Consider the following 18,712-nt stretch of genomic DNA (forward strand, 5'->3'; position numbering starts at 1 on the left):
TTGGTTTGGTGCTTAATGGTATATATGGCTCAACCCACTACACGAGATCAGCCATGAATCGGGCAGTAGTAGGCAGCAAAGGTAACAAACCTTCAAAGAAATTTTTTAAGTGGAAGTTAATAAATGAACAATAATCGTTAATCTCAATTTAGGGCTGTATTTATAGAATAAATATTTTTGTTATTCATGGTAAGGAAAAGTACTGATAAAATTAACATGGTAGTCCCCGTGTTTCGCTTACAGAAGTAAATATAAGATCTCATACGTTCCTCTTGCGGTACCCTAGTGATGATGCGCCAAGAGATAGTATAACAGGAAGCGTAATGCCCAGTCCAAGTTGGTGAACGGGACCTTCTGGATGTCGTTTTCTTTACGCGTTTAACTTATCACATTTTATAAAATAATAACATTAAGGGTAAGGAGCCAAATCAGACCTGTGGGAATAAAAGTTAAGTATTGGTATTCCGCAACGCGTTCTCATAAGCGAATCTTCAAATTTTCTGGGGAAACACCATCTGCTGTGCCAAGTAAATCTAAGATGCTGAAAATCAGGGTTATTTAATACAGATTATTTGGCATATTCCTCGTTACCAGAGCATCTTTCAAATCTTGCAGCAGTGATATTCGCCGAAGGTCGTAGAATCCTCAGTACCGAGCCTATAAGAGACGCCACTATATAGTGAGTCTGCTGACTCTCTTAAATTTAGCTCCATGTGCCCTGTCACTCATATGAAACGAACCAGGTGTAAACTTTGGGGGGTAGATGAAAAAATTTTTCTGAGAACGGTACATGAATTTAGCACTGACAGAGCAGACAATACGGCCGAGGAGTCGGTCATGATTATGGCTGAAGAACAAGACATGGGAAGTTTTTGTAGTGCTACAATGTTAGCCGATAACACTGCCTGGAATGTTGGCGTAACATTGGGCAGTTGAAGAGAAAAAGAAATTTAGTGATGATGAAAAAGTTGTTTACTTCTGCCTTCTGTTCACTGGCAGAAGCATCTGTGGTTTTACTGTATTTTTGGTGGTTCTCAAAGGGGTCATAAAACAAACCGTTTAGGTATCTAATAGGCAGGAGTTTTGCACATTTAGGAAACATTAAATTCAACGCTTGCTGTAGGATAGGTACATTTGGTAAAACCACATCATGGATTATTACTTACAATGGTTCCGATAGTTCTGCACAAACAATGTAGTCGAGACCATTTATTCTCAAAGAATGTCGCCTGTTCTCGAACGAAGGAATGTTTCTTGGGTGAAGCACAGATGTTCAGTAATGTTTGCACTTTCAGTATCCGAAATCTAGTTTGAAAAGAAGACAAGTGAGTTTCATGATGAAAAATATTATTCGACGCAAATTTTGGAAGGCCTAGACATAAACGTAGTGCTTCGAGTTCCAAAAGAACAAGAGGGCTTAATGTAAAAGTAGGACGCCCAGAGAATAATGCACAACCATACTTCAAAATGGGGTGGAAATAGATACAATGAATCATCAGCAGAGTCTCCCCGCGCATTCCAAAACCACTGCTGCCGACTCTTCGTAATAAGCCAACAGCGCGTGCTCCTTTAGATTCGATATACTCCATGCGCGTCCACAAATGAAAGATTTCTATATAACTTGCTAGGCATTTTGATGATTCTAGCTGTGGAATTATCTCCTGACCATACGTCAGTGTTATTCGGACAGGAAAAGTTAAGGAGAAAACAACGATTGCCCTTTCATTGACCTTAAGAGACATTTAATTTGTATTCCAGTAAGCCACACTTCAATATGATTCAAATGCGACTGCAAAGTATTATATAGGAAATGTCTATCATTTGGCAAAGAAAAGGTGTGATATAGTCAGCGTATACATATATAAAACTGCAAACATCATGGTGTGACGGAATATTACTTCTTAAAATAATAAATAACACGGGGGAGAGAACTGAGCTTTGGGGAACACCCCTTGTCTGTGTGTACTACTCAGAGGAAACAGCATCACGATAACAAGAAAGTGTGCGTCCGCTCAGGAAAGTATGAATCCATGCAGTTATATATTGTGAGATATCCACACTTTCAAGTTTGTTGATCAAGATGGCGTGCTCGACGCTGTCATACGGCTTCGTAATATCTAAACTCACTAACCGGCGTACTGTCTCGTTCTTTGGGGGGAGAGGGGTGAGCGAGTTGAATTCGATTCTCCAAGTCAACATGAGCTCACCAAATTGAGCACCCAGGCCTGAATCCTATTTGACAATCACTCAATAATTGGTTCTCACCTGTCCAATTTTCAATATGACCAACAAAACTCCCTTTATTAACTTTACTAGATTTGAAGTAAGGAAAATATACCTAATGTTATCTATTGTATATCCATCGCCTTGTTTTTTAAGCAGGGGAATTACTTTGGAAATTGTCCTATCGAGATGAATCCACGCATTATTTGTATAGAAAAAATGATAAGGTTAAGCAAGTCCTGTGAAGGCAATCCAAACATTATCTTTATCATTGTTGTTGTTATAGCATGAGGACCTGGTACCGCTTTCACTAATTCTTGAAATGGGACTGCTATGGATTCATTATATATGGCTTCTTCAGGCTGCGGCCGATAACACAGTAGAAGTGATAGTAATCCACCCTCTAAGCCTTTTGTGATCTCCTCCAGTCACTATACCGATTCAGGGGAAGTCAAACAGATTCTGCATTTACAGGTGCTGGAACAATCGTCTTGGCCTATAGAAAACTAAATAGTGCTTTTTATTACCAGACTATGATAGATAACTGTAATGTTTAGTGTTATAATTTTATTGCGCTTTGTCAGCGGTTGCTTGAATATAGCCACAAGTTTATAGTCATTCCAATTACGTGGACATTGGTTATACAGTAACTTTCTCCACGCTGCTTTTCTTCTATATTCGCGTTCACTGTCGGGTACCCCCAGGGTGAATAAGCACTACCTTTTGTTGGCTGTATACTGAATCTGCATTTTTTTATAGCTGTCGCTTATCACGCGACACAAATTAAGTGCCTTTACTTCGTCACTTAGTCCTACCCGTTATTTTAAAAGTGATCGCAATGAATCTTGAAATTTGCTATAATTAACATATATGTGCACACATGCTTATTGACCGAGTTAATTTGGCACGCGATTTCAAGAATTATTGGAAGATGGTCGCTGTTTGTCGCCAAGGTGATAGCAGACCAAGACAAAATGACACAACTCGCACTGGGAAATATAGGTCTAGCACAGAACGCGATTTTCTAGATACATAAGTTGGTGTTCTGGAATTTGCACAATTAAGGTCATTTGATGAAGTCCAATCTAACAATCGTTTGCCACAAGAATTGGACTGATAGCCCCATGATACATGGTGAGAATTGAAGTCACCAGTTATGATTATATCGTTTCTGCATGCTGCAATCGCGGCATCAAGAGAACCTGTATTCATAACTCCTGTAGGAAAATAAACACTGACTATAAAAAATGCGGCATATCCAGATAGTATTACGTCTAATGCTAGAATCTAACTTTCTGCAGAGAATGACTGGTGACTAATCTTAGCTCTGTGGCAAATTTTTGAAGAGATGAAAAATTCTAAACCCACTCTACGAGGAGGGCAATCCAGACAAAAACTACGATAATTGTTTAAATGAAAACTCTTTTCTGTAGACAACCATGTTTCTTGCAAAATAATCAAATCTGGAGAAAGTTCTTCAGAAAGATATAACAAATCGGTGGCTGCAGCAAAAATGAAACGTCAGTTCCACTGCAGCACTTTTAAGGTCCCTATGTTGACGATATACCGGCACTATTAACTGCCGTCTGTAGAATGCCATCTTTTAGGACATCATCCTTTGATAGCTTGTCATTGTGACTCTTTTTAGCCTTTAGTTTATGAAAGATAGTAGCTCTAGGGGAGTACGGAAAAGCATGTTTACACGTTCGAGTATCCAAATCCATGTTCTCAATGTTTTCTGAACTGGACTCGCAACTGTTACCACCCTCGCGTTCGACATGAGATGCGGAAGGTTCAGTAGCATCATGATTGCGGGGCGAGGTCTCTGCCGATAGGCATTTGTCTGTATTCTCATGAGAAGCTGTAATTTTAGAAACAACACTTGGTGGCACGGCAACCAGCAAAAGTTGTGACATCTGAGCAGTAAAAACTTGCCCAATGGTCTCTGAAAGGTTCGGAAAAGACTTCGAAAAAATGGCTTTTGTGTATTGTAAACTTCCTTTTCGTAATTGTCGCTTTCTATTTCAATTTTTTCTGGTATTTTTATTTGTATGTTTATTATTTCTTTTTTACCGTGCGCCCTCGCTCAGACCGTAGGGTTGTTACTGAGTCATTAAATAAACATGATTGATTGATTGATTGATTGATTGATTGATTGATTGATTGATTGATTGATTTATTGATTGATTGATTGATTGATTGACAAACATTTGTTCTTTTGATTACGCGCTGAGTAGGTATGAGCTTGCATCGTAGAATCTATACGAATAGTGTTGAGTCACTTTATGCTTGATCACTTTATTCTCTTCTGTAGGCGGTTTGCAGGCCAGAAAAGAAACTGCTGACAAATTCCCCATGCTCGAATGAGGATCGCTTTTTACTTTACAGATACTCTCTTATTCGGCGAAACATGCTAGAAAGAAGTATGCTTGCGTCTACACTATTGCACAGGGAGGTTTCACTTCTAGATATTGTTTCTTTGTCATTTTGCTCTTTTTTTCTCTTTTGTCGTACATTCGTAAGCTACTGCACGTGATAATTTACGTTTTTGACCAAAACCATAGCCAATCCTTCCCGAAGGCACATGTCATTGTCATGCGGGGAAAACAGAAGCATGAACAACGGCAACATCGGCTTTCGACTCACTGAAGAAGGAACAGAAATATAGGCAGATTCAAAGCACACGTGGCATCTATGTGAAGCGAATAAGCTTTAGTAAAGCGCTTAATTAAAAGTTTCACAACTAACGATGATGCGTAAAACGTTTACTTTCATCCTAGGCAACGAGTAATCTCGTGGAACGTCCATACATTTACACACCACAAGCATCAAAACTTTATTGTCGTGCAATTTTTGCGTTTATGCGCTGCATCATTCAGAAGCTATGCCGAAATGCAAACTCCAATCAGGTGGATGCACCGCGTGAGACGTATACGCAGCGAGGTCAAGAGGACGAAGGCGATGTGTGATGCTTGTTGAGGGAAGAATGGTGATGGAAGCTGTGCGCACAGAAACGTGCCGCACCTATCAAGCGACATTTCGGAATTCTGTACCTCTTTTGTCACACTGGGACGTACCCTTCCTGACACATTGGTTAACAACGGGCACACCCCCCAGTGACACATACCGAAAGGCTAAAAAAAGGTAAATCCAAGGATCTGAAATAGAACTTGGCAGTGGTCGTTGCGGTTGCTACCGGCACCAAGACAACGGCAGCGAGCGTATGGTGCACGGACGCCACAGACGCCGAGAAGGTTGCCATTGCCCTGGCGATCTTCGAGGCCGAGTGTCGCACCATGCTCAGCTACTCGATGGACGCCGTGCGCAACTTTGCCAAGCGGCGAGTACGCGCGCCGGGGGCCGCCATCATCGGCAAGCTCCAGTTCCAAGGCCGTGGCAGCACCACCCGTGTCAAGTGGTTCCCGGCGCACGTCGGCGAGTGTACAGCTTCACCGAACCACAACGAGACGGCCCATTCGGCGGCGCGAGCGCCGACCCTCCGCGCCCCCGAGAGTGACCGTTCCGTCTGGTGGTTCGAAACCAAGGACCGAGTGACCAGTTATGGCGAAGTTACCAAGTGTTATCGCTTAGGTCGACGGACAATGCCGCCTCCCCACCCGGCACTCAGTCGCGAGGAGACCGTCATCTCACTCCTCGCCCCGGCAATGCTACGCGTGCTTCGCCCAGAACTCTGTCTGAGTGGTATGTGCGGTTATAGTGCCTAGAATATACTGGCTAGTGTGCCGTCCGCGGCCTCTCGGGTGGCACCAAATGCAATGAATGCCGGCGGCTGCCACTAGGGGCGCTGCAGTGCAGGAGGGTGCCGCGGCACCATCCGGTCTTCGTAGCCCGCCGTGTTTCCACAGCATCGGCAAGCGGGCTGCTGCGCTTTTTGTTTTTATTAAGCTGTAGCAGCAGCACAGTTCAGATGTGGGCAGCTGATTTATAAATCAGGGTTAGTTTTTATTACAACAGGCTTCTCTAGCGCTTGTCGCTTGCGTGAAAAGCGTGTGCTAGCTCAGCTGGGCTTCGAGCGGGAACCTGATGTGTTTCTATGCTGGCGAAGAGAAAACGTAATTTCTAAGGCAAATGCCTTGACCTGCATGTTCCAAGGCCGTGTTGCGAGGTACAGAACATATCACACGATCCAAGGAAGGCCAGAAACGAACCAAAGCATGTCCAGCCGTGTATAGGAGATGCTAAATGATTAGCAAATTTAATTATTCATTATAGTGGTTGGATTAAGGGGGATAAGGCTGAATTAGAGGGATTAAGGTGTATTAATTAAGGAGGATTAGAGTGAATTAGAGTAAGCTTCACAAGGCGTTCGCCTTCGTGTCTCTTCGGCGACAGCTAAGGACACTTGTTTTTTATTCTAGCCGTGATGGCAGCGTAGTTTTTTTAAGGGTAAGTTTTAGGTTGCATTTTTCATTCTAATAAAGTAAAGGAATTCTAAGGTTACGTTACTGTTCTATTGATGTTATATTAATGCATAACCGTTGAAAACCGCTGTAGCAGATCATCTTTTGAAGTGACATGAATTTCGCTGTACTTTCTTTTTATTTTATTTGATTCTATTTCTGCCTATTATCTTATTGTTGTCCTCATAGGTTTGAATGTTTTTGATTGTTTGTAAACCATGTACCTATCTCCTAATAATGTCCATTGGGCCACAAGGATAGGATAATAAGTAATAAAATTTGCCTGTGAAATGGACTGCACGCGGTGTTCTGTGTACTATACATTTTTTAATACCTGGTACACACGTGCAGATTTCTTTTTATGTCTGATATAAGTGAACGAAAATGGGAAACAGATCTTTAATTTAAGCGTAACAAATATTTTATTCTCGCGTAACAACAGTCAAACGCGGGCATATAAGACAGGCCTAGATGAGATAATGCACACATACATGAAGAAGATAGATCTAGTGGCAGTGACGCAGTTTAAAGAGCTTCTGTCGTTGCCTTTGCGCTTCCCTCTCTTTGTTGATGCCTTTAAAAAAAACGAAACCTCAAGAAAACAGAACTTCACAAGTGTTGTCAAAGCTGGTTTTTCATGCTCTGGGCAACCTAGTTGGGGAAAGGTCAGTGTCTGCAGCTGACCTGAAAAATCAGCTAGACTCACTACATCTAATTTGTTTTTGCTAAAGAACACAGTAAAAGCATCTTCCACGGCCTTCACAGCGGTTGACAAGGTCACTAAGATAGACAAGGCCTCCATTGTCAAAATGCGGATTGCAATAGTAAAGCAGCGTCGGCACTAGCTTCAGCTTACGCAAAGGAAGCCTGCACACTGTGGTCAAGAATTTTGGGCAGTGATCCTTCGTGCATCATAACAGTATAGTAGATCAAAGCACTACTGCTCCTTTTTTCTTGTTTTTTTTCCCTGGTACTCACGAAAAGTAAGGTGCATGCTTAGGATACTCAGGAAATATCGTGGGTATAGCGTAGGGTTTCAGGCGTGGTTTATCGCGGGGAATCTCGTGGACAACGCCGTTCACGGTGATAGAGAACGCGCGTCGAACTAAGCTGTTTTCAAAATGTTTTTCACAAAACACAGCAGTTGGTACCGGCCTTCTGTCCGCTCTCCTGACCATTCTTGCCCATTCTGCTGCCGCTTCGTACCAGTGGTGGAGTGAACAAGGATACACGCCCTTTGTTCGAGCGGTAACCGCTTCGACACAACGGCACAAAGCAGCTCCTCTCCTTGCAGTCTCTACGGCATTTTTTCACCGCCGCCGCATAGTTCTTGTAATGACAGGCACACGAACACAGCAGCGACGCACTCACCCTTTGACAACACCAAGAACAAACATGCAACGACTGAAAACGCCAACATAGATACCGACGCAACAGCTGCGAAACTGATATGCGAAGCAGACGACACGCGCAGTCTGCACCCACCCGTGTGGCAGCGACCTCTGTCGGCCACCGTGGGCATTCATTGCAGGCGGCGCCACACTCCTCCATTGAAAAGAGCGGATGCACGGCACACTAGCCAGTATATTCTAGGCACTATAGTGCGGTGTTTGTGCAGTGGGTCCGGCGGACCAATGGCACATCATGTGGGACTGTGCCAGGTTCCCGAGCGAAGCTACCTCCAGGACATACCCGCCTGAACTTCAAAGTGCAATGCAGTCTACAGACAAGGACACTCAACTATGGGCCGTCCAGCAGGTCCGGGGTGCACTCGAAAAGCACAAGCTTCACGACCTACCACAAACGGGCCGAACTGTGGTAGTGAAGAGTAGGGCATAACCCCGGGTCGACGCTTGGCCAACGTCACGACGCGTTAAACCATCGGTTGCCGGCTTTTTATTAAAGGTATTCCTATCCCATAACTTGCCATTGCATTAACAGATCGGTGCGTTTTAGAGACGCCTGTGAGCCGACATCTGCATAATCTGTCTGCATACAAAGGTTGTATAAGCCACATCACTGGTAGTTTCATATAGTCCTGGTATATAGATTTCCACAAATATATCAGCTGAGATAGCAACCGACGTACCCCACAGCACACAGCAGTCACGCAGGCTAAAAACATCATGAGCATCATAAGCAGCTATGCGCATCCATACGGTAATCTCACTTTGAATTTTCTATGGCATATATTCACAACAGACAAAGAAAACATCAGGACCGCCTTCTTCTTGACCAATCATCGTCATCAATCCCCTGCAGTGGGTAAGCGCCATAATTCTGAATCGGGAACAAGCATGAAGACCGACAGAGCACGTCGAGTGTGTCACAGTGCCTCGGCTCCTGAACTGCACTCGTCGACAAGCTGCACTCTCGATCCTACGTCCTCAGCGCTCTCCTCAGATTTAGTCGACCTGAAGACTATCGACCATGGTGGTAGCCATGGTCCGACGGAGCCACCGTCACCGACCCTAGAAGCAGCAGCAGTAGCTGGTGCGTTCTGTTCTCGGAACGTCAGCGGACATGACGCCATATTGAACGAGGACGAAGAGGCCTTCCTGACGCGCGTCAACATCGGCTCACCCACACAGCTGCAGCGCGACGCTACAGCGGCGGGGGAGCGCAGCTTCAGACTGGTCTGCGGCTCTATCTTCGCCGTCTGCTGCTGCGTCCTGATCTCGCCGCTGGTGGTGCGGAAAGCGCTCAACCTGATAGGCGCAACCACCACGTTCCCCGACGACGACACCGAGACGGAGCCCGTGCTCCACCTGGTGGATGGAAGCGTTCGCGACGAAGGGCAAGCAATGCGACTGGGGCATAGAGAAAGAAATTTCTTTCTTTCTCTATGACTGGGGTCCGCCGGATTCGACGAGGCTTCGCAATCGATGTCACCGTGGCGACGACGGCGCCTCCCAGACGTCAACAAGAGCACCGAGACACGCACAAATTCTAGCAACCACCGGAGTGACCGAAAGGAACGAGTAGTCACACGTACTGCTATAGACGAGAGCCCGAGCCAGTTATCAACGAATGAGACAGCTGAGCCGGACGTGGCCTTGAGAACAAGCGTTCCGGTCAGTCGTGCGAACTCCAAACGAAATGGTAACGCCGCGCAGGCAAGGCGTAGAAAGAACCAGAGAAAGAAAGCCACCACGCGGATTTCTCATAACGTAGGGGTGTTCGCGTCTGGACGTCGAGTGATACGTGGTCGCAGTTCTTCTCTCAATGGCCGGCTCAAAACGGCGGTGGCCGTTCTCAAGATTCCTCGTGCCTCTGACATTTCTTCAGCTGGACAGCGATACCAGTTTTTCTTTGTGACTAGCCCACAGTCCTCGTCTAGACCAATATGGCCTGCTCCAAGTACAAAAAGAAAAATTAAATGAACAAATTTCATTACGGCAGAAAGTCATGTCCAATGGAGCAAGATTCTATCAAATTTCTACATTACAACGCTGCGCATGATCGAAGCTCTGCAGCATTGCTTTTTTCTTCTGTAAAATCGTATATATATCACAAGCTACTATTTTTGCAAACGCAAAAAAAGAACCGACACTACATACTACTACACGAAGAAAATTTGCGGTTTACTATGCAATCATGCGCAGGATGAAAAACAGGTAATACTGTGTCACGGCGAAGACAGACAAGTGAGCGAATATGAGGAAATCGGGTTTCTTTTTCGCCTATATATCCTAAAAATTGAAGAGCATGAGCAAACGCGCCCAACACTTAGTGGGCAAGCACCATGTTTTGTGGTCGTCATCATCATAATCATCATTACCACCAACAACCACTGTCCCTCCTGACAGTGAGTGAGTGAATAAACGTTTATCGGGACCAGCAAAACGCGAAAAGACGCGCGCCCAGCTAATCCGCACAGCGGGACCAACAGGTCTAGCCTGCCGGCCCGATCGCGGGCGTGCTGGATTGCCATGATTTGGTCTTAAAAAACGGGACTTCGCAGGAGCGCGTCGCACTCTTCCTTGGTGAACTTCAGGCCCAACGACCCGCACTACCAGAGCATGTGAGACAAAGTAGCAGCCTCCCCACAGGTCGCGCAAGAGCACTTCGGGCAAATGTCAGGATATACGCTGCTGAAGGACGCTGGATTTGGGTAGGAGTTAGTTTAGAGGAGCCTGAGCGTGACCGCCTGCGGCCTGCTTAGCTTGTAATGAGGAGGCGGGAAAACCCTTCTCTCTAAGTAAAGTGATTTAGTAATTTCATTGTGCGTGATAGGGGCGTCCCTGTGTGCGGGGGGAAAGTCGCCCGATCCGAAGGCAGCGCGGTCGGCAAGGCCACGCGCAGCCTCGTCGGCAGACTCGTTGAGGTTCAGGAGAACCCCCTCTACCGCCCCGATGTGGGCAGGGAACGAAAGGATCGAGTGTGTGGAGCTGTCGCCGTGCTTTGCGCCTTTCAGAATTTTAACTGCCTGCTGGGCTACCCGGCCTTTCTGGAATGACCTGACGGCCGCTTTCGAATCGCTGTACACCCTGTCTCTCCGACCGTCTTGCATGGCGAGTGCAATGCAACCGCCTGACTACCTCCTCACAGGAGGTCGTACCGTTTCACCTGGTGTCGGCAAGGGCAAGGTGTTGTCGGTGACAAGAGGAAGCGTTGTTTTTATCTTTTTATTTTACCTCATAAATTTATTTATAAACCCACGCTCTGCTATGGAAATTTTATTTACAGCGAAGCTAATAGCCTCTAGTTTCGGATTTCTCGTGGCGTTGTCCTCAAGGGAAAAAAATAAAATAAAAATCTTCAGCGATTGAAGCGAAAAGTACATACATTCTTTGGTATCACGCATACAATATACAGCACAGCATTCGTTCCAACAAATAACAAGCACAAAACAAGCATTCAAACCACATAATTGATAATAAGACGCTCGATCCTATTAATAATCTGAATCACATAGCACTCCCCACATACGTTTCCCGGTAAAAATTACTGTTTCATAAGCTGCCGTGGTGACTGCAGCTTGCGACGTGCGGAGTGACTTCACTACCCTTTCATATATGAAAGAACCAACCTAGTAACTGCTTTCATTCTTGTTGCAGCACCGCTGTGAATAGGCAGCTCCCGAGGAGCAGCCTGAAAGCGAAGAGCGGCAAAGGGAAAAGAAACGGCAATACGACCAGCTGCAGCGGATTGCCAGAATTGACGAACTTCGTTCCAAGTAGGCTCAGCGCAAGCGCCAAGCCAGGGAAAACCCGTTTGTTCTTGCTCAAGAGGCCCTAATGTTGGCGAAATTAATGCGACTTTGATGAACCTTTAATGTTGACGTTGCGAAACCCGACAAGGACTGGTTCCTGTCGTTTGTCAGGTGCAACTTTGGACTCGCGTGCCACAGTGACGCCAATCAACCAACCACGTGGTACAGATCGTGTTTGGATTGCGTTATGGCCACGCATGTAGCGAAAGTGATCGGGCAACCCATCACGACGTAACACAGCGATCACAAAGCCATTGTCACTAACCTTACCCTAAAGCAATAAAGCATTACGTACCCCTCCTCCTCAGCAGTTGTAGCAGTGGTTTTCAACAGCTTCGCTGGACATCCACTTTCACGGGGCCAGGATGGCCAGTCAATTTTTTTTATCATCTTAGCAAAAATTACGGCAGAAACCATCTCACGATGATTATCGACGATAATGCGATTAGCATGCGAGCAATGTAGCGACACATCGTATTGCTGAAGTTACGTTTATTTAAAATCTGTAATGCTCATTCAGAAATTTGCTTCAGCTATGTGCCACACGCACGGCCTGGGGTGTTAGCCCTCTTATCTTGGCAAGCATTCGCTTGACAAGAAAACCCATGAGCTTGGCGGCATGGCGAAGACGACCAGTGTATGACAACGATGGCGCAACGATGACGGCACGACGACGATAATATGACAGCGGATGCTTGACAGCAACTGTCTGACGACAACGTAATGACAATAATGGCAGGGCGATGGTGGCATAATCACGCTTCCATGAGGAGACAGCATGATTATGGTAGCATAACGAATAATTCGCGTTGATGAAACGAAGAAGGCCTTATGACGACCGTTGTATAAGGTTTCTGAAGTGGTGACTATTATAAAACGGCAGCAGGATGGTGATGGCGACGGCACATATATAGATAGCATAGCCCATAGATAGGCGCAAAACACCTGAATAAGTAAAGACATTTAATCACATTAAAGACACGTCGGTTGAGGGTGCTCCCCCGAAACTCAATGAGCCTGCTCACGAAGCTTCGCGTGACCTTACCGACCGCGCTTCCTCTGTAAGGAGCGCCGACTCTCCTCCTCCCTACGGCCACAAGGTCACTCCCGCTACTCACAACGAGGTTATTGAACTCTTCTACGTGTCTATAGAAGAGCCTTTCCACCCCCTCACCCCAAGTTGAATAAAGCGCAAGTCGTTTCGCTTAGTCCTCTACAGACCAGCCCATATCAGTGTCTGTCCGCTCGCCACGAGGGTTATACCGCGGTATATCGCGACGACGTCTGCCCGTTCTGCGGCCAGACCTCTACTCTAGCGCACATGCTCTGGTAGTGCGGGTCGACATACCCCAATTTCATCAACAAGGAGCGAGACTCACTTTCTGCGTAGCCCTGCTCTAGACAATCAAATCCTGGCTGTCCGGCGTGCCCGTGACCGGGCCAGTGGGCTAGACCTGCCGGTCCCGACGTGGGACTAGCCGGGTTCGCGACGAGTTCGCGTCCTCGCCGGACCTTAAATAAAGTTTCTTCACTTACTCAATACACGTGAAACCGCCTGTACCTTGGACGATCCCCCGTAGAGTGTATGAGCCAGCGTTTGGACACAAGAACACGAACGGTCCTGCCATATTGCTGCAGTACTAATGTGCACTCACTAGGATTACTAAGGAATGTTTGAGGCATGGCTAGAGAAGTTATGCATGTCGTTAAACGTTAGCAAAATTGCGGAACTGGTCTGTATGCACAGCACTTACTGCATCTTCAAATTCAAGAATTCTGCTAAAATTTTGTTCGAATTCGAGTAATTTCTCATGGTACCTCCGTACTTACGGCAAGTATACTTACTTTGGGTACCGGGACATCGCCGGTAGCACTTGAATGAAATAGCTAATTCACTCGCACGAGCATCGCTCAACGGCCCTTTCGTAGCTGTTTTGCCGACATCGACTTATGTAACCGAGCCTAAGCACAGAAATTTTTTTATATCGCAAAATTCTGCAATATCCATGCTAACATCGTCTTCTGAATTCCACCATCTTCGTTTCTCATGGTATTATAATTGGGTTCCTTCAAGGCCATTCGAAGTTTCTTTTACAAAATTTAGGTTTCATGTGCCACCTTTAATTTTTTACTTGCACAGGTCTGGTCTCGCTGTGTCCCCTCTATGTTCTGTTTTGCAATGCACCTGATTCTATTGAGCACCTGATTCTTGCACCTGATTCTTTCTCTCGTGCCGCCGATATTTTAGACAAGGAAGCCTCAGAAAATTCATTTTGACAACTTAGGCTATCGCTAACCTTGCCATCCATTCTTTCTTTTGGGGCGCCTTCGCTGGGATTCAGCGAAAGGGATGCTTTTCTCGCAGTTTACAATTTTATTAGAGAGTGTAAAGATTGGGTGGTCAATTCCACCGCTTGTAACGAGTTGTCAAGATTGGAGTCGGGCATGAATTAGATGGTAGCTGGCCCATGCCATCGTCCAACTTATCCACGATGAGGACATTGTTGAAAGAAAGGACTGCTTCTCATGGAGAACGAGGAATATTGGTTTATTTACAGTATCTACATAAGGACGTTGCAGTTCATCAGTCTAGCATGACTGCGAGAGAAAGTACACTGAGCAGCCGCACCACAGCAGTTTATAAACACTCGGTCCTCTGTTTTAGGCTTGTAGCGCAGCTCGGAAGAGCAAAAGAGGAAGGAGGTAGGGGTAATCAAAGGGAACGGAAAACAGAGTGAGCGCTAACTAATCCCAATAAGGTAGCTCCCCTTTCCTGTGACAAGAACCACAAAAATAAGTTTGTTAATTGCACACATTGTGTCGTTTATTGTTTTCCACTCAAGTGCAGAAAACGTTACGTTGGTCAAACTGGCCGATGTCTGAATGACAGGCTGCGCGAACATGGTTACAATGCCAAGAATTGTATTACAGCTGGGGGGTTTCTTGCGCAGCACTGCAAAACGTGTGGTCGCGAACCTGTCTTAGAGGAATGCGTCATTCTTGGTCGCAGTCGTAATCAGCTCACAAGAGAAATCATCGAAGCAAAGGCTATCATTGGTCTGGGCCATGCATGTGTAAGCTCACCTTCATTATCATTATCAAACAATGAATTGGCGTATCTGCAGCCACAGGCTGTCTGAATGTGTTACCACTTGGTTACTATCGGTTTTGTTGCTTCATTTCTTTGTTATCTCCTGATGTCATATGGTTTGCCGAGTGTATAAGTAGTCTTGTGTCACGAAATAAACTGTCAGTTGGAAGTTAGCGCTCACTCTGTTTTCCGTTCCCTTTGATTACCCCTACCTCCTTCCTTTTTTGCTCTTTCGAGCTGCGCTACAAGCCTAAAACAGTCATGACATACCAACTCGCCCAAACTGCCACGCTTTTGACTCGGTCCTCCCTCGATCCCTAGGTGAGGGAAACGTTCGACCAGTCATCGTAGACGAGCCGCCTTTCTACGGGGGGGGGGGGGGCTTACACACACACACTTCCGCACAGGTTCACGGTCCCAACCTAGGTCAGACGGTCTTCGCAGAACTCGGGGTTTAGGTCAGGAAAGGCACATCTTATTCCCCTAGCTGACCCCTGCAGCGTAGCCGCCGGTTCTCCATTGCCTTGCGTCTTGAAAGGCGCGTGGGACGTTGCCGCCAAATACGTTCCCTCGGGAACTACCCCGCTCGCGGCAGACCAGGTCGGTGGTGGCGTGTTCAGTCACGAAGTCTGGTTCGTCGAACTCATCTCGAAAATACCGCGACGCAGAGTGGCGGACGCGGCGCATTGTCCGGCGCACACAGTAGACTTAGTGACGCCGTGTGTCTATAGGGGGTTGCGGTGGCTTTCAAAGAAAAGTCGACGCCGCTCTCGCACCTGGCTGGCAGAACTTGCACCTCAGCGGGCCGTTCCTAAAGGGACACTGAAACGATTTTGACGATTTTCTACAAACGTACCTGAGTCGTTAGAGTAGGTCCTTCTGATTGTTAATTGACACATCTAAGTGCTCCGCGTAAAGCGTGTAATTTATTATAAGGTTTTAAAAATGCACATCGCTGCCGATCGCAGCACACTGCTCGGCGGAATTTTAAGCCGCCCCTACCCATATGCCGGAAATCGCCCATATGACGTCAGTGGGGCGAGCTATCCGATTGGCTGACCAGGGCGCGTGATCGATAATTTTTCCAACTTTATGGTAAACAAATGATGTTAGCAATAGTTGGAACGTTAGTTATCTTGTTTTTATAAAAAGAAAGTAACATTAAGAGAATGAACACGAACAATTTTTCAGTACACTTAAGAGGAAGCTTTAGCTCGGGCTCAACTCCGACGCGGCCTATTCAAATACATGTAAAACGCAAAAAACATTTTTTCTGAGATAACCCCTGGACCGATTTTAATGAAATTTGTTGAATTTGAGAGAGAAAGTTGAATTCTAGTGACTGTTGAAAGGGGAATTTCGATTTATGTCATGGATGTTGTTAAAAGCATTTTCAAGAATTCGGAAGTACGAAAAAATAGAAGAACGAAGTTTACAAATTCATAACTCTGCATCAAAAACAGATATCGCAGTTCTGTAAACGGAATCCATTAGACCATTGAAAGCGGACAAATTTGATATATCGTTTTATATCTTACGTGAGTTTGTTACGTTGTTTACAAAAGTTCTACGAAAGCTGCATTTCCATATTAACAATTTTTTTGAAATTCGAGTATAGCATATCAATTTTGTCCGCTTTAGATGTACTATAAGATGCAATTCACAAAATTCTATTATCGTTTTTCGTTTCTGAGTTACAGACTTGTAAACATGACAGTTTCTTTTTTTGAAAATTTTTGATTTTTGCCAATTTTTAATAAAAAATTAAGGACCTAAATCAAAAATTTGAAACCAACAGTCACTGGATTTTAATTTCTTTTTTTTTGTTGTTTTAAGGCAACAAACTTCGTCAAATTTGGTGCAGTGTTTGCCGAGTAAAACGAATTCTCCTTTTACATGCATTTAGATAGGAGCACACGAGCTAAAGCTTCCACTTAAGCACTTCCGGCACACAGCAAGTGTCGTCTGCTTGTGTTACAACGTGCTCCGTCTTTGACGAGAGCTCCGTAGTCAGCGTCGGTCTGTCTTTTCGCGAGCGCTATGATTCGTCTTCGTTGCGTTGTGGACTGCAAACGTAGCGGCAGGCAATATGTCAAGCTGCGACATCGTGTCCTTTTGCAATCCAGTAGACGAGCGGACTGGCTGCAGCGCACTGGACAGCCGCTATTCGATGGGCCCCAGGATTTGCGCGATTGCGGCCGTCACTTTACACCGGAAGATTACTAACGCAATAGCGTTTTGCGAGTCCGGCATTAGGGTAAACGCAAGCGCAAGGGGACAGGGCCTGGTCTTGTCCCCTTGCGTGTAGTTTCAGGGGATGAACAGAAGCGCAAATGTGAATGGTCTTTAGAATGGTCTCCACGTTGCAGCCACCTGGTGGCATAGCGCTCAACCACACACAGTAGCAGTAACAAAATGTATTCTTCTTTACTGCTGGTGTAAATTTTTCGCAGGAGTGTAATCGTTAACACGTTGTTTTGTAAATGCTTAAAATGTTTTCACTTGGTTGGAGCAATATTAGCTCTTTCTTTGGCAGTTTAAGCTCTGCGCCACGGGTGGCTGGACCGTGGAGACCGATCAGGCAGCTCACGTACGTCTACGCTAAAGTTCCTTCATCAGCTTGAGTTTATGCCTTCACCGTTCCGTGGAAACGTTCTGCTAGTGTGTGATTACTGGAATACCAGACATGTTCGGCGCTACGACAGAATGCTCGCAACGCACGCTGCTTCGATAGCTCTCGCTTGGGGTTGACGGCCAAGCCGCTAGCGGAGACGTTTCGCGCGGGCGGGGGCGGGCTCCAAAACAACCGGAAGTGCATGATGTGACGTCGCATCGTGACGCAGAACCAGTGAAAGCGGAGCTTAGCCCCGATTGCTCGGCGAATGAGTTGAGGAGGAAAAGCATGGCTAGGGAGGAGGGTAACTTGTAATCGCTTGTAGCTCCATTATTACGTAACGCTTCACTTAAATTGTGGTGCGAATGTTCTACTTAAGCTGTACCCTACGCGTCTACAAAATTTGTGCGAACTGTTTCAGGGGTCCTTTAACAAGAGACAAAAAAGTACCTTGCTGAATTTCTAAAATTATCAGTTATTTCTGTTATTTCGCTTCTTTATGTTCAATCATTTTTTTTTCAAAATTCTTAACAATATTTTTTTTCTAAACTCATTTCTTTACTCCCGCACCCTGCTATTCAAATTTAGTTTTGTTTTAATTCTATACTTGCGGGAAACCGCCTGCTTCTTGACCAATCTCCCATAGTGGGTATGCGCCAGCGTTAGGAAAATAAAGACAAGACAGGGCAACTGTCTGACGAGACATGTTTTGAGGCAACAATAACAACATTCTCTCACTCCGCTTCTGTCGGGCTCATGGCGCCAACGCGATCACCCTTGCAGCAGTTCTACTCCAGGAGGCCACAGACACGCCCGCTGAAAACAGGCTGCTCGCGGGAGCGTCGGCGTCGTTGCCGCCACCAACACCGCAAACGAGTGCCCGTCGTCGTCTCCGCTCACGTCGCGGTGGTCTTCACGCGTGCGGCAGAAGTCGTCCACGCTGTACCGAGGCGCCGGATCGGGGTCTACAGCTGCAGCAAGACCTGCGACGGTTGTTGCCCCCGAGGAGTATTCCCAGTGCGCAGTAGCTTTCTTTCTTTGTCTTCTTCCTTTCTTTCCGTTTCTCTATTTTACACGCAGTTTATCGTCCTTCATGGAGGTCACTCGGTGATTAACACGTTAATCAGTGAAAATATTGTTAGTTCTCA

Source organism: Dermacentor albipictus, chromosome 1, assembly GCF_038994185.2.
Source record: "Dermacentor albipictus isolate Rhodes 1998 colony chromosome 1, USDA_Dalb.pri_finalv2, whole genome shotgun sequence".
Lineage (NCBI taxonomy): Eukaryota > Metazoa > Arthropoda > Arachnida > Ixodida > Ixodidae > Dermacentor > Dermacentor albipictus.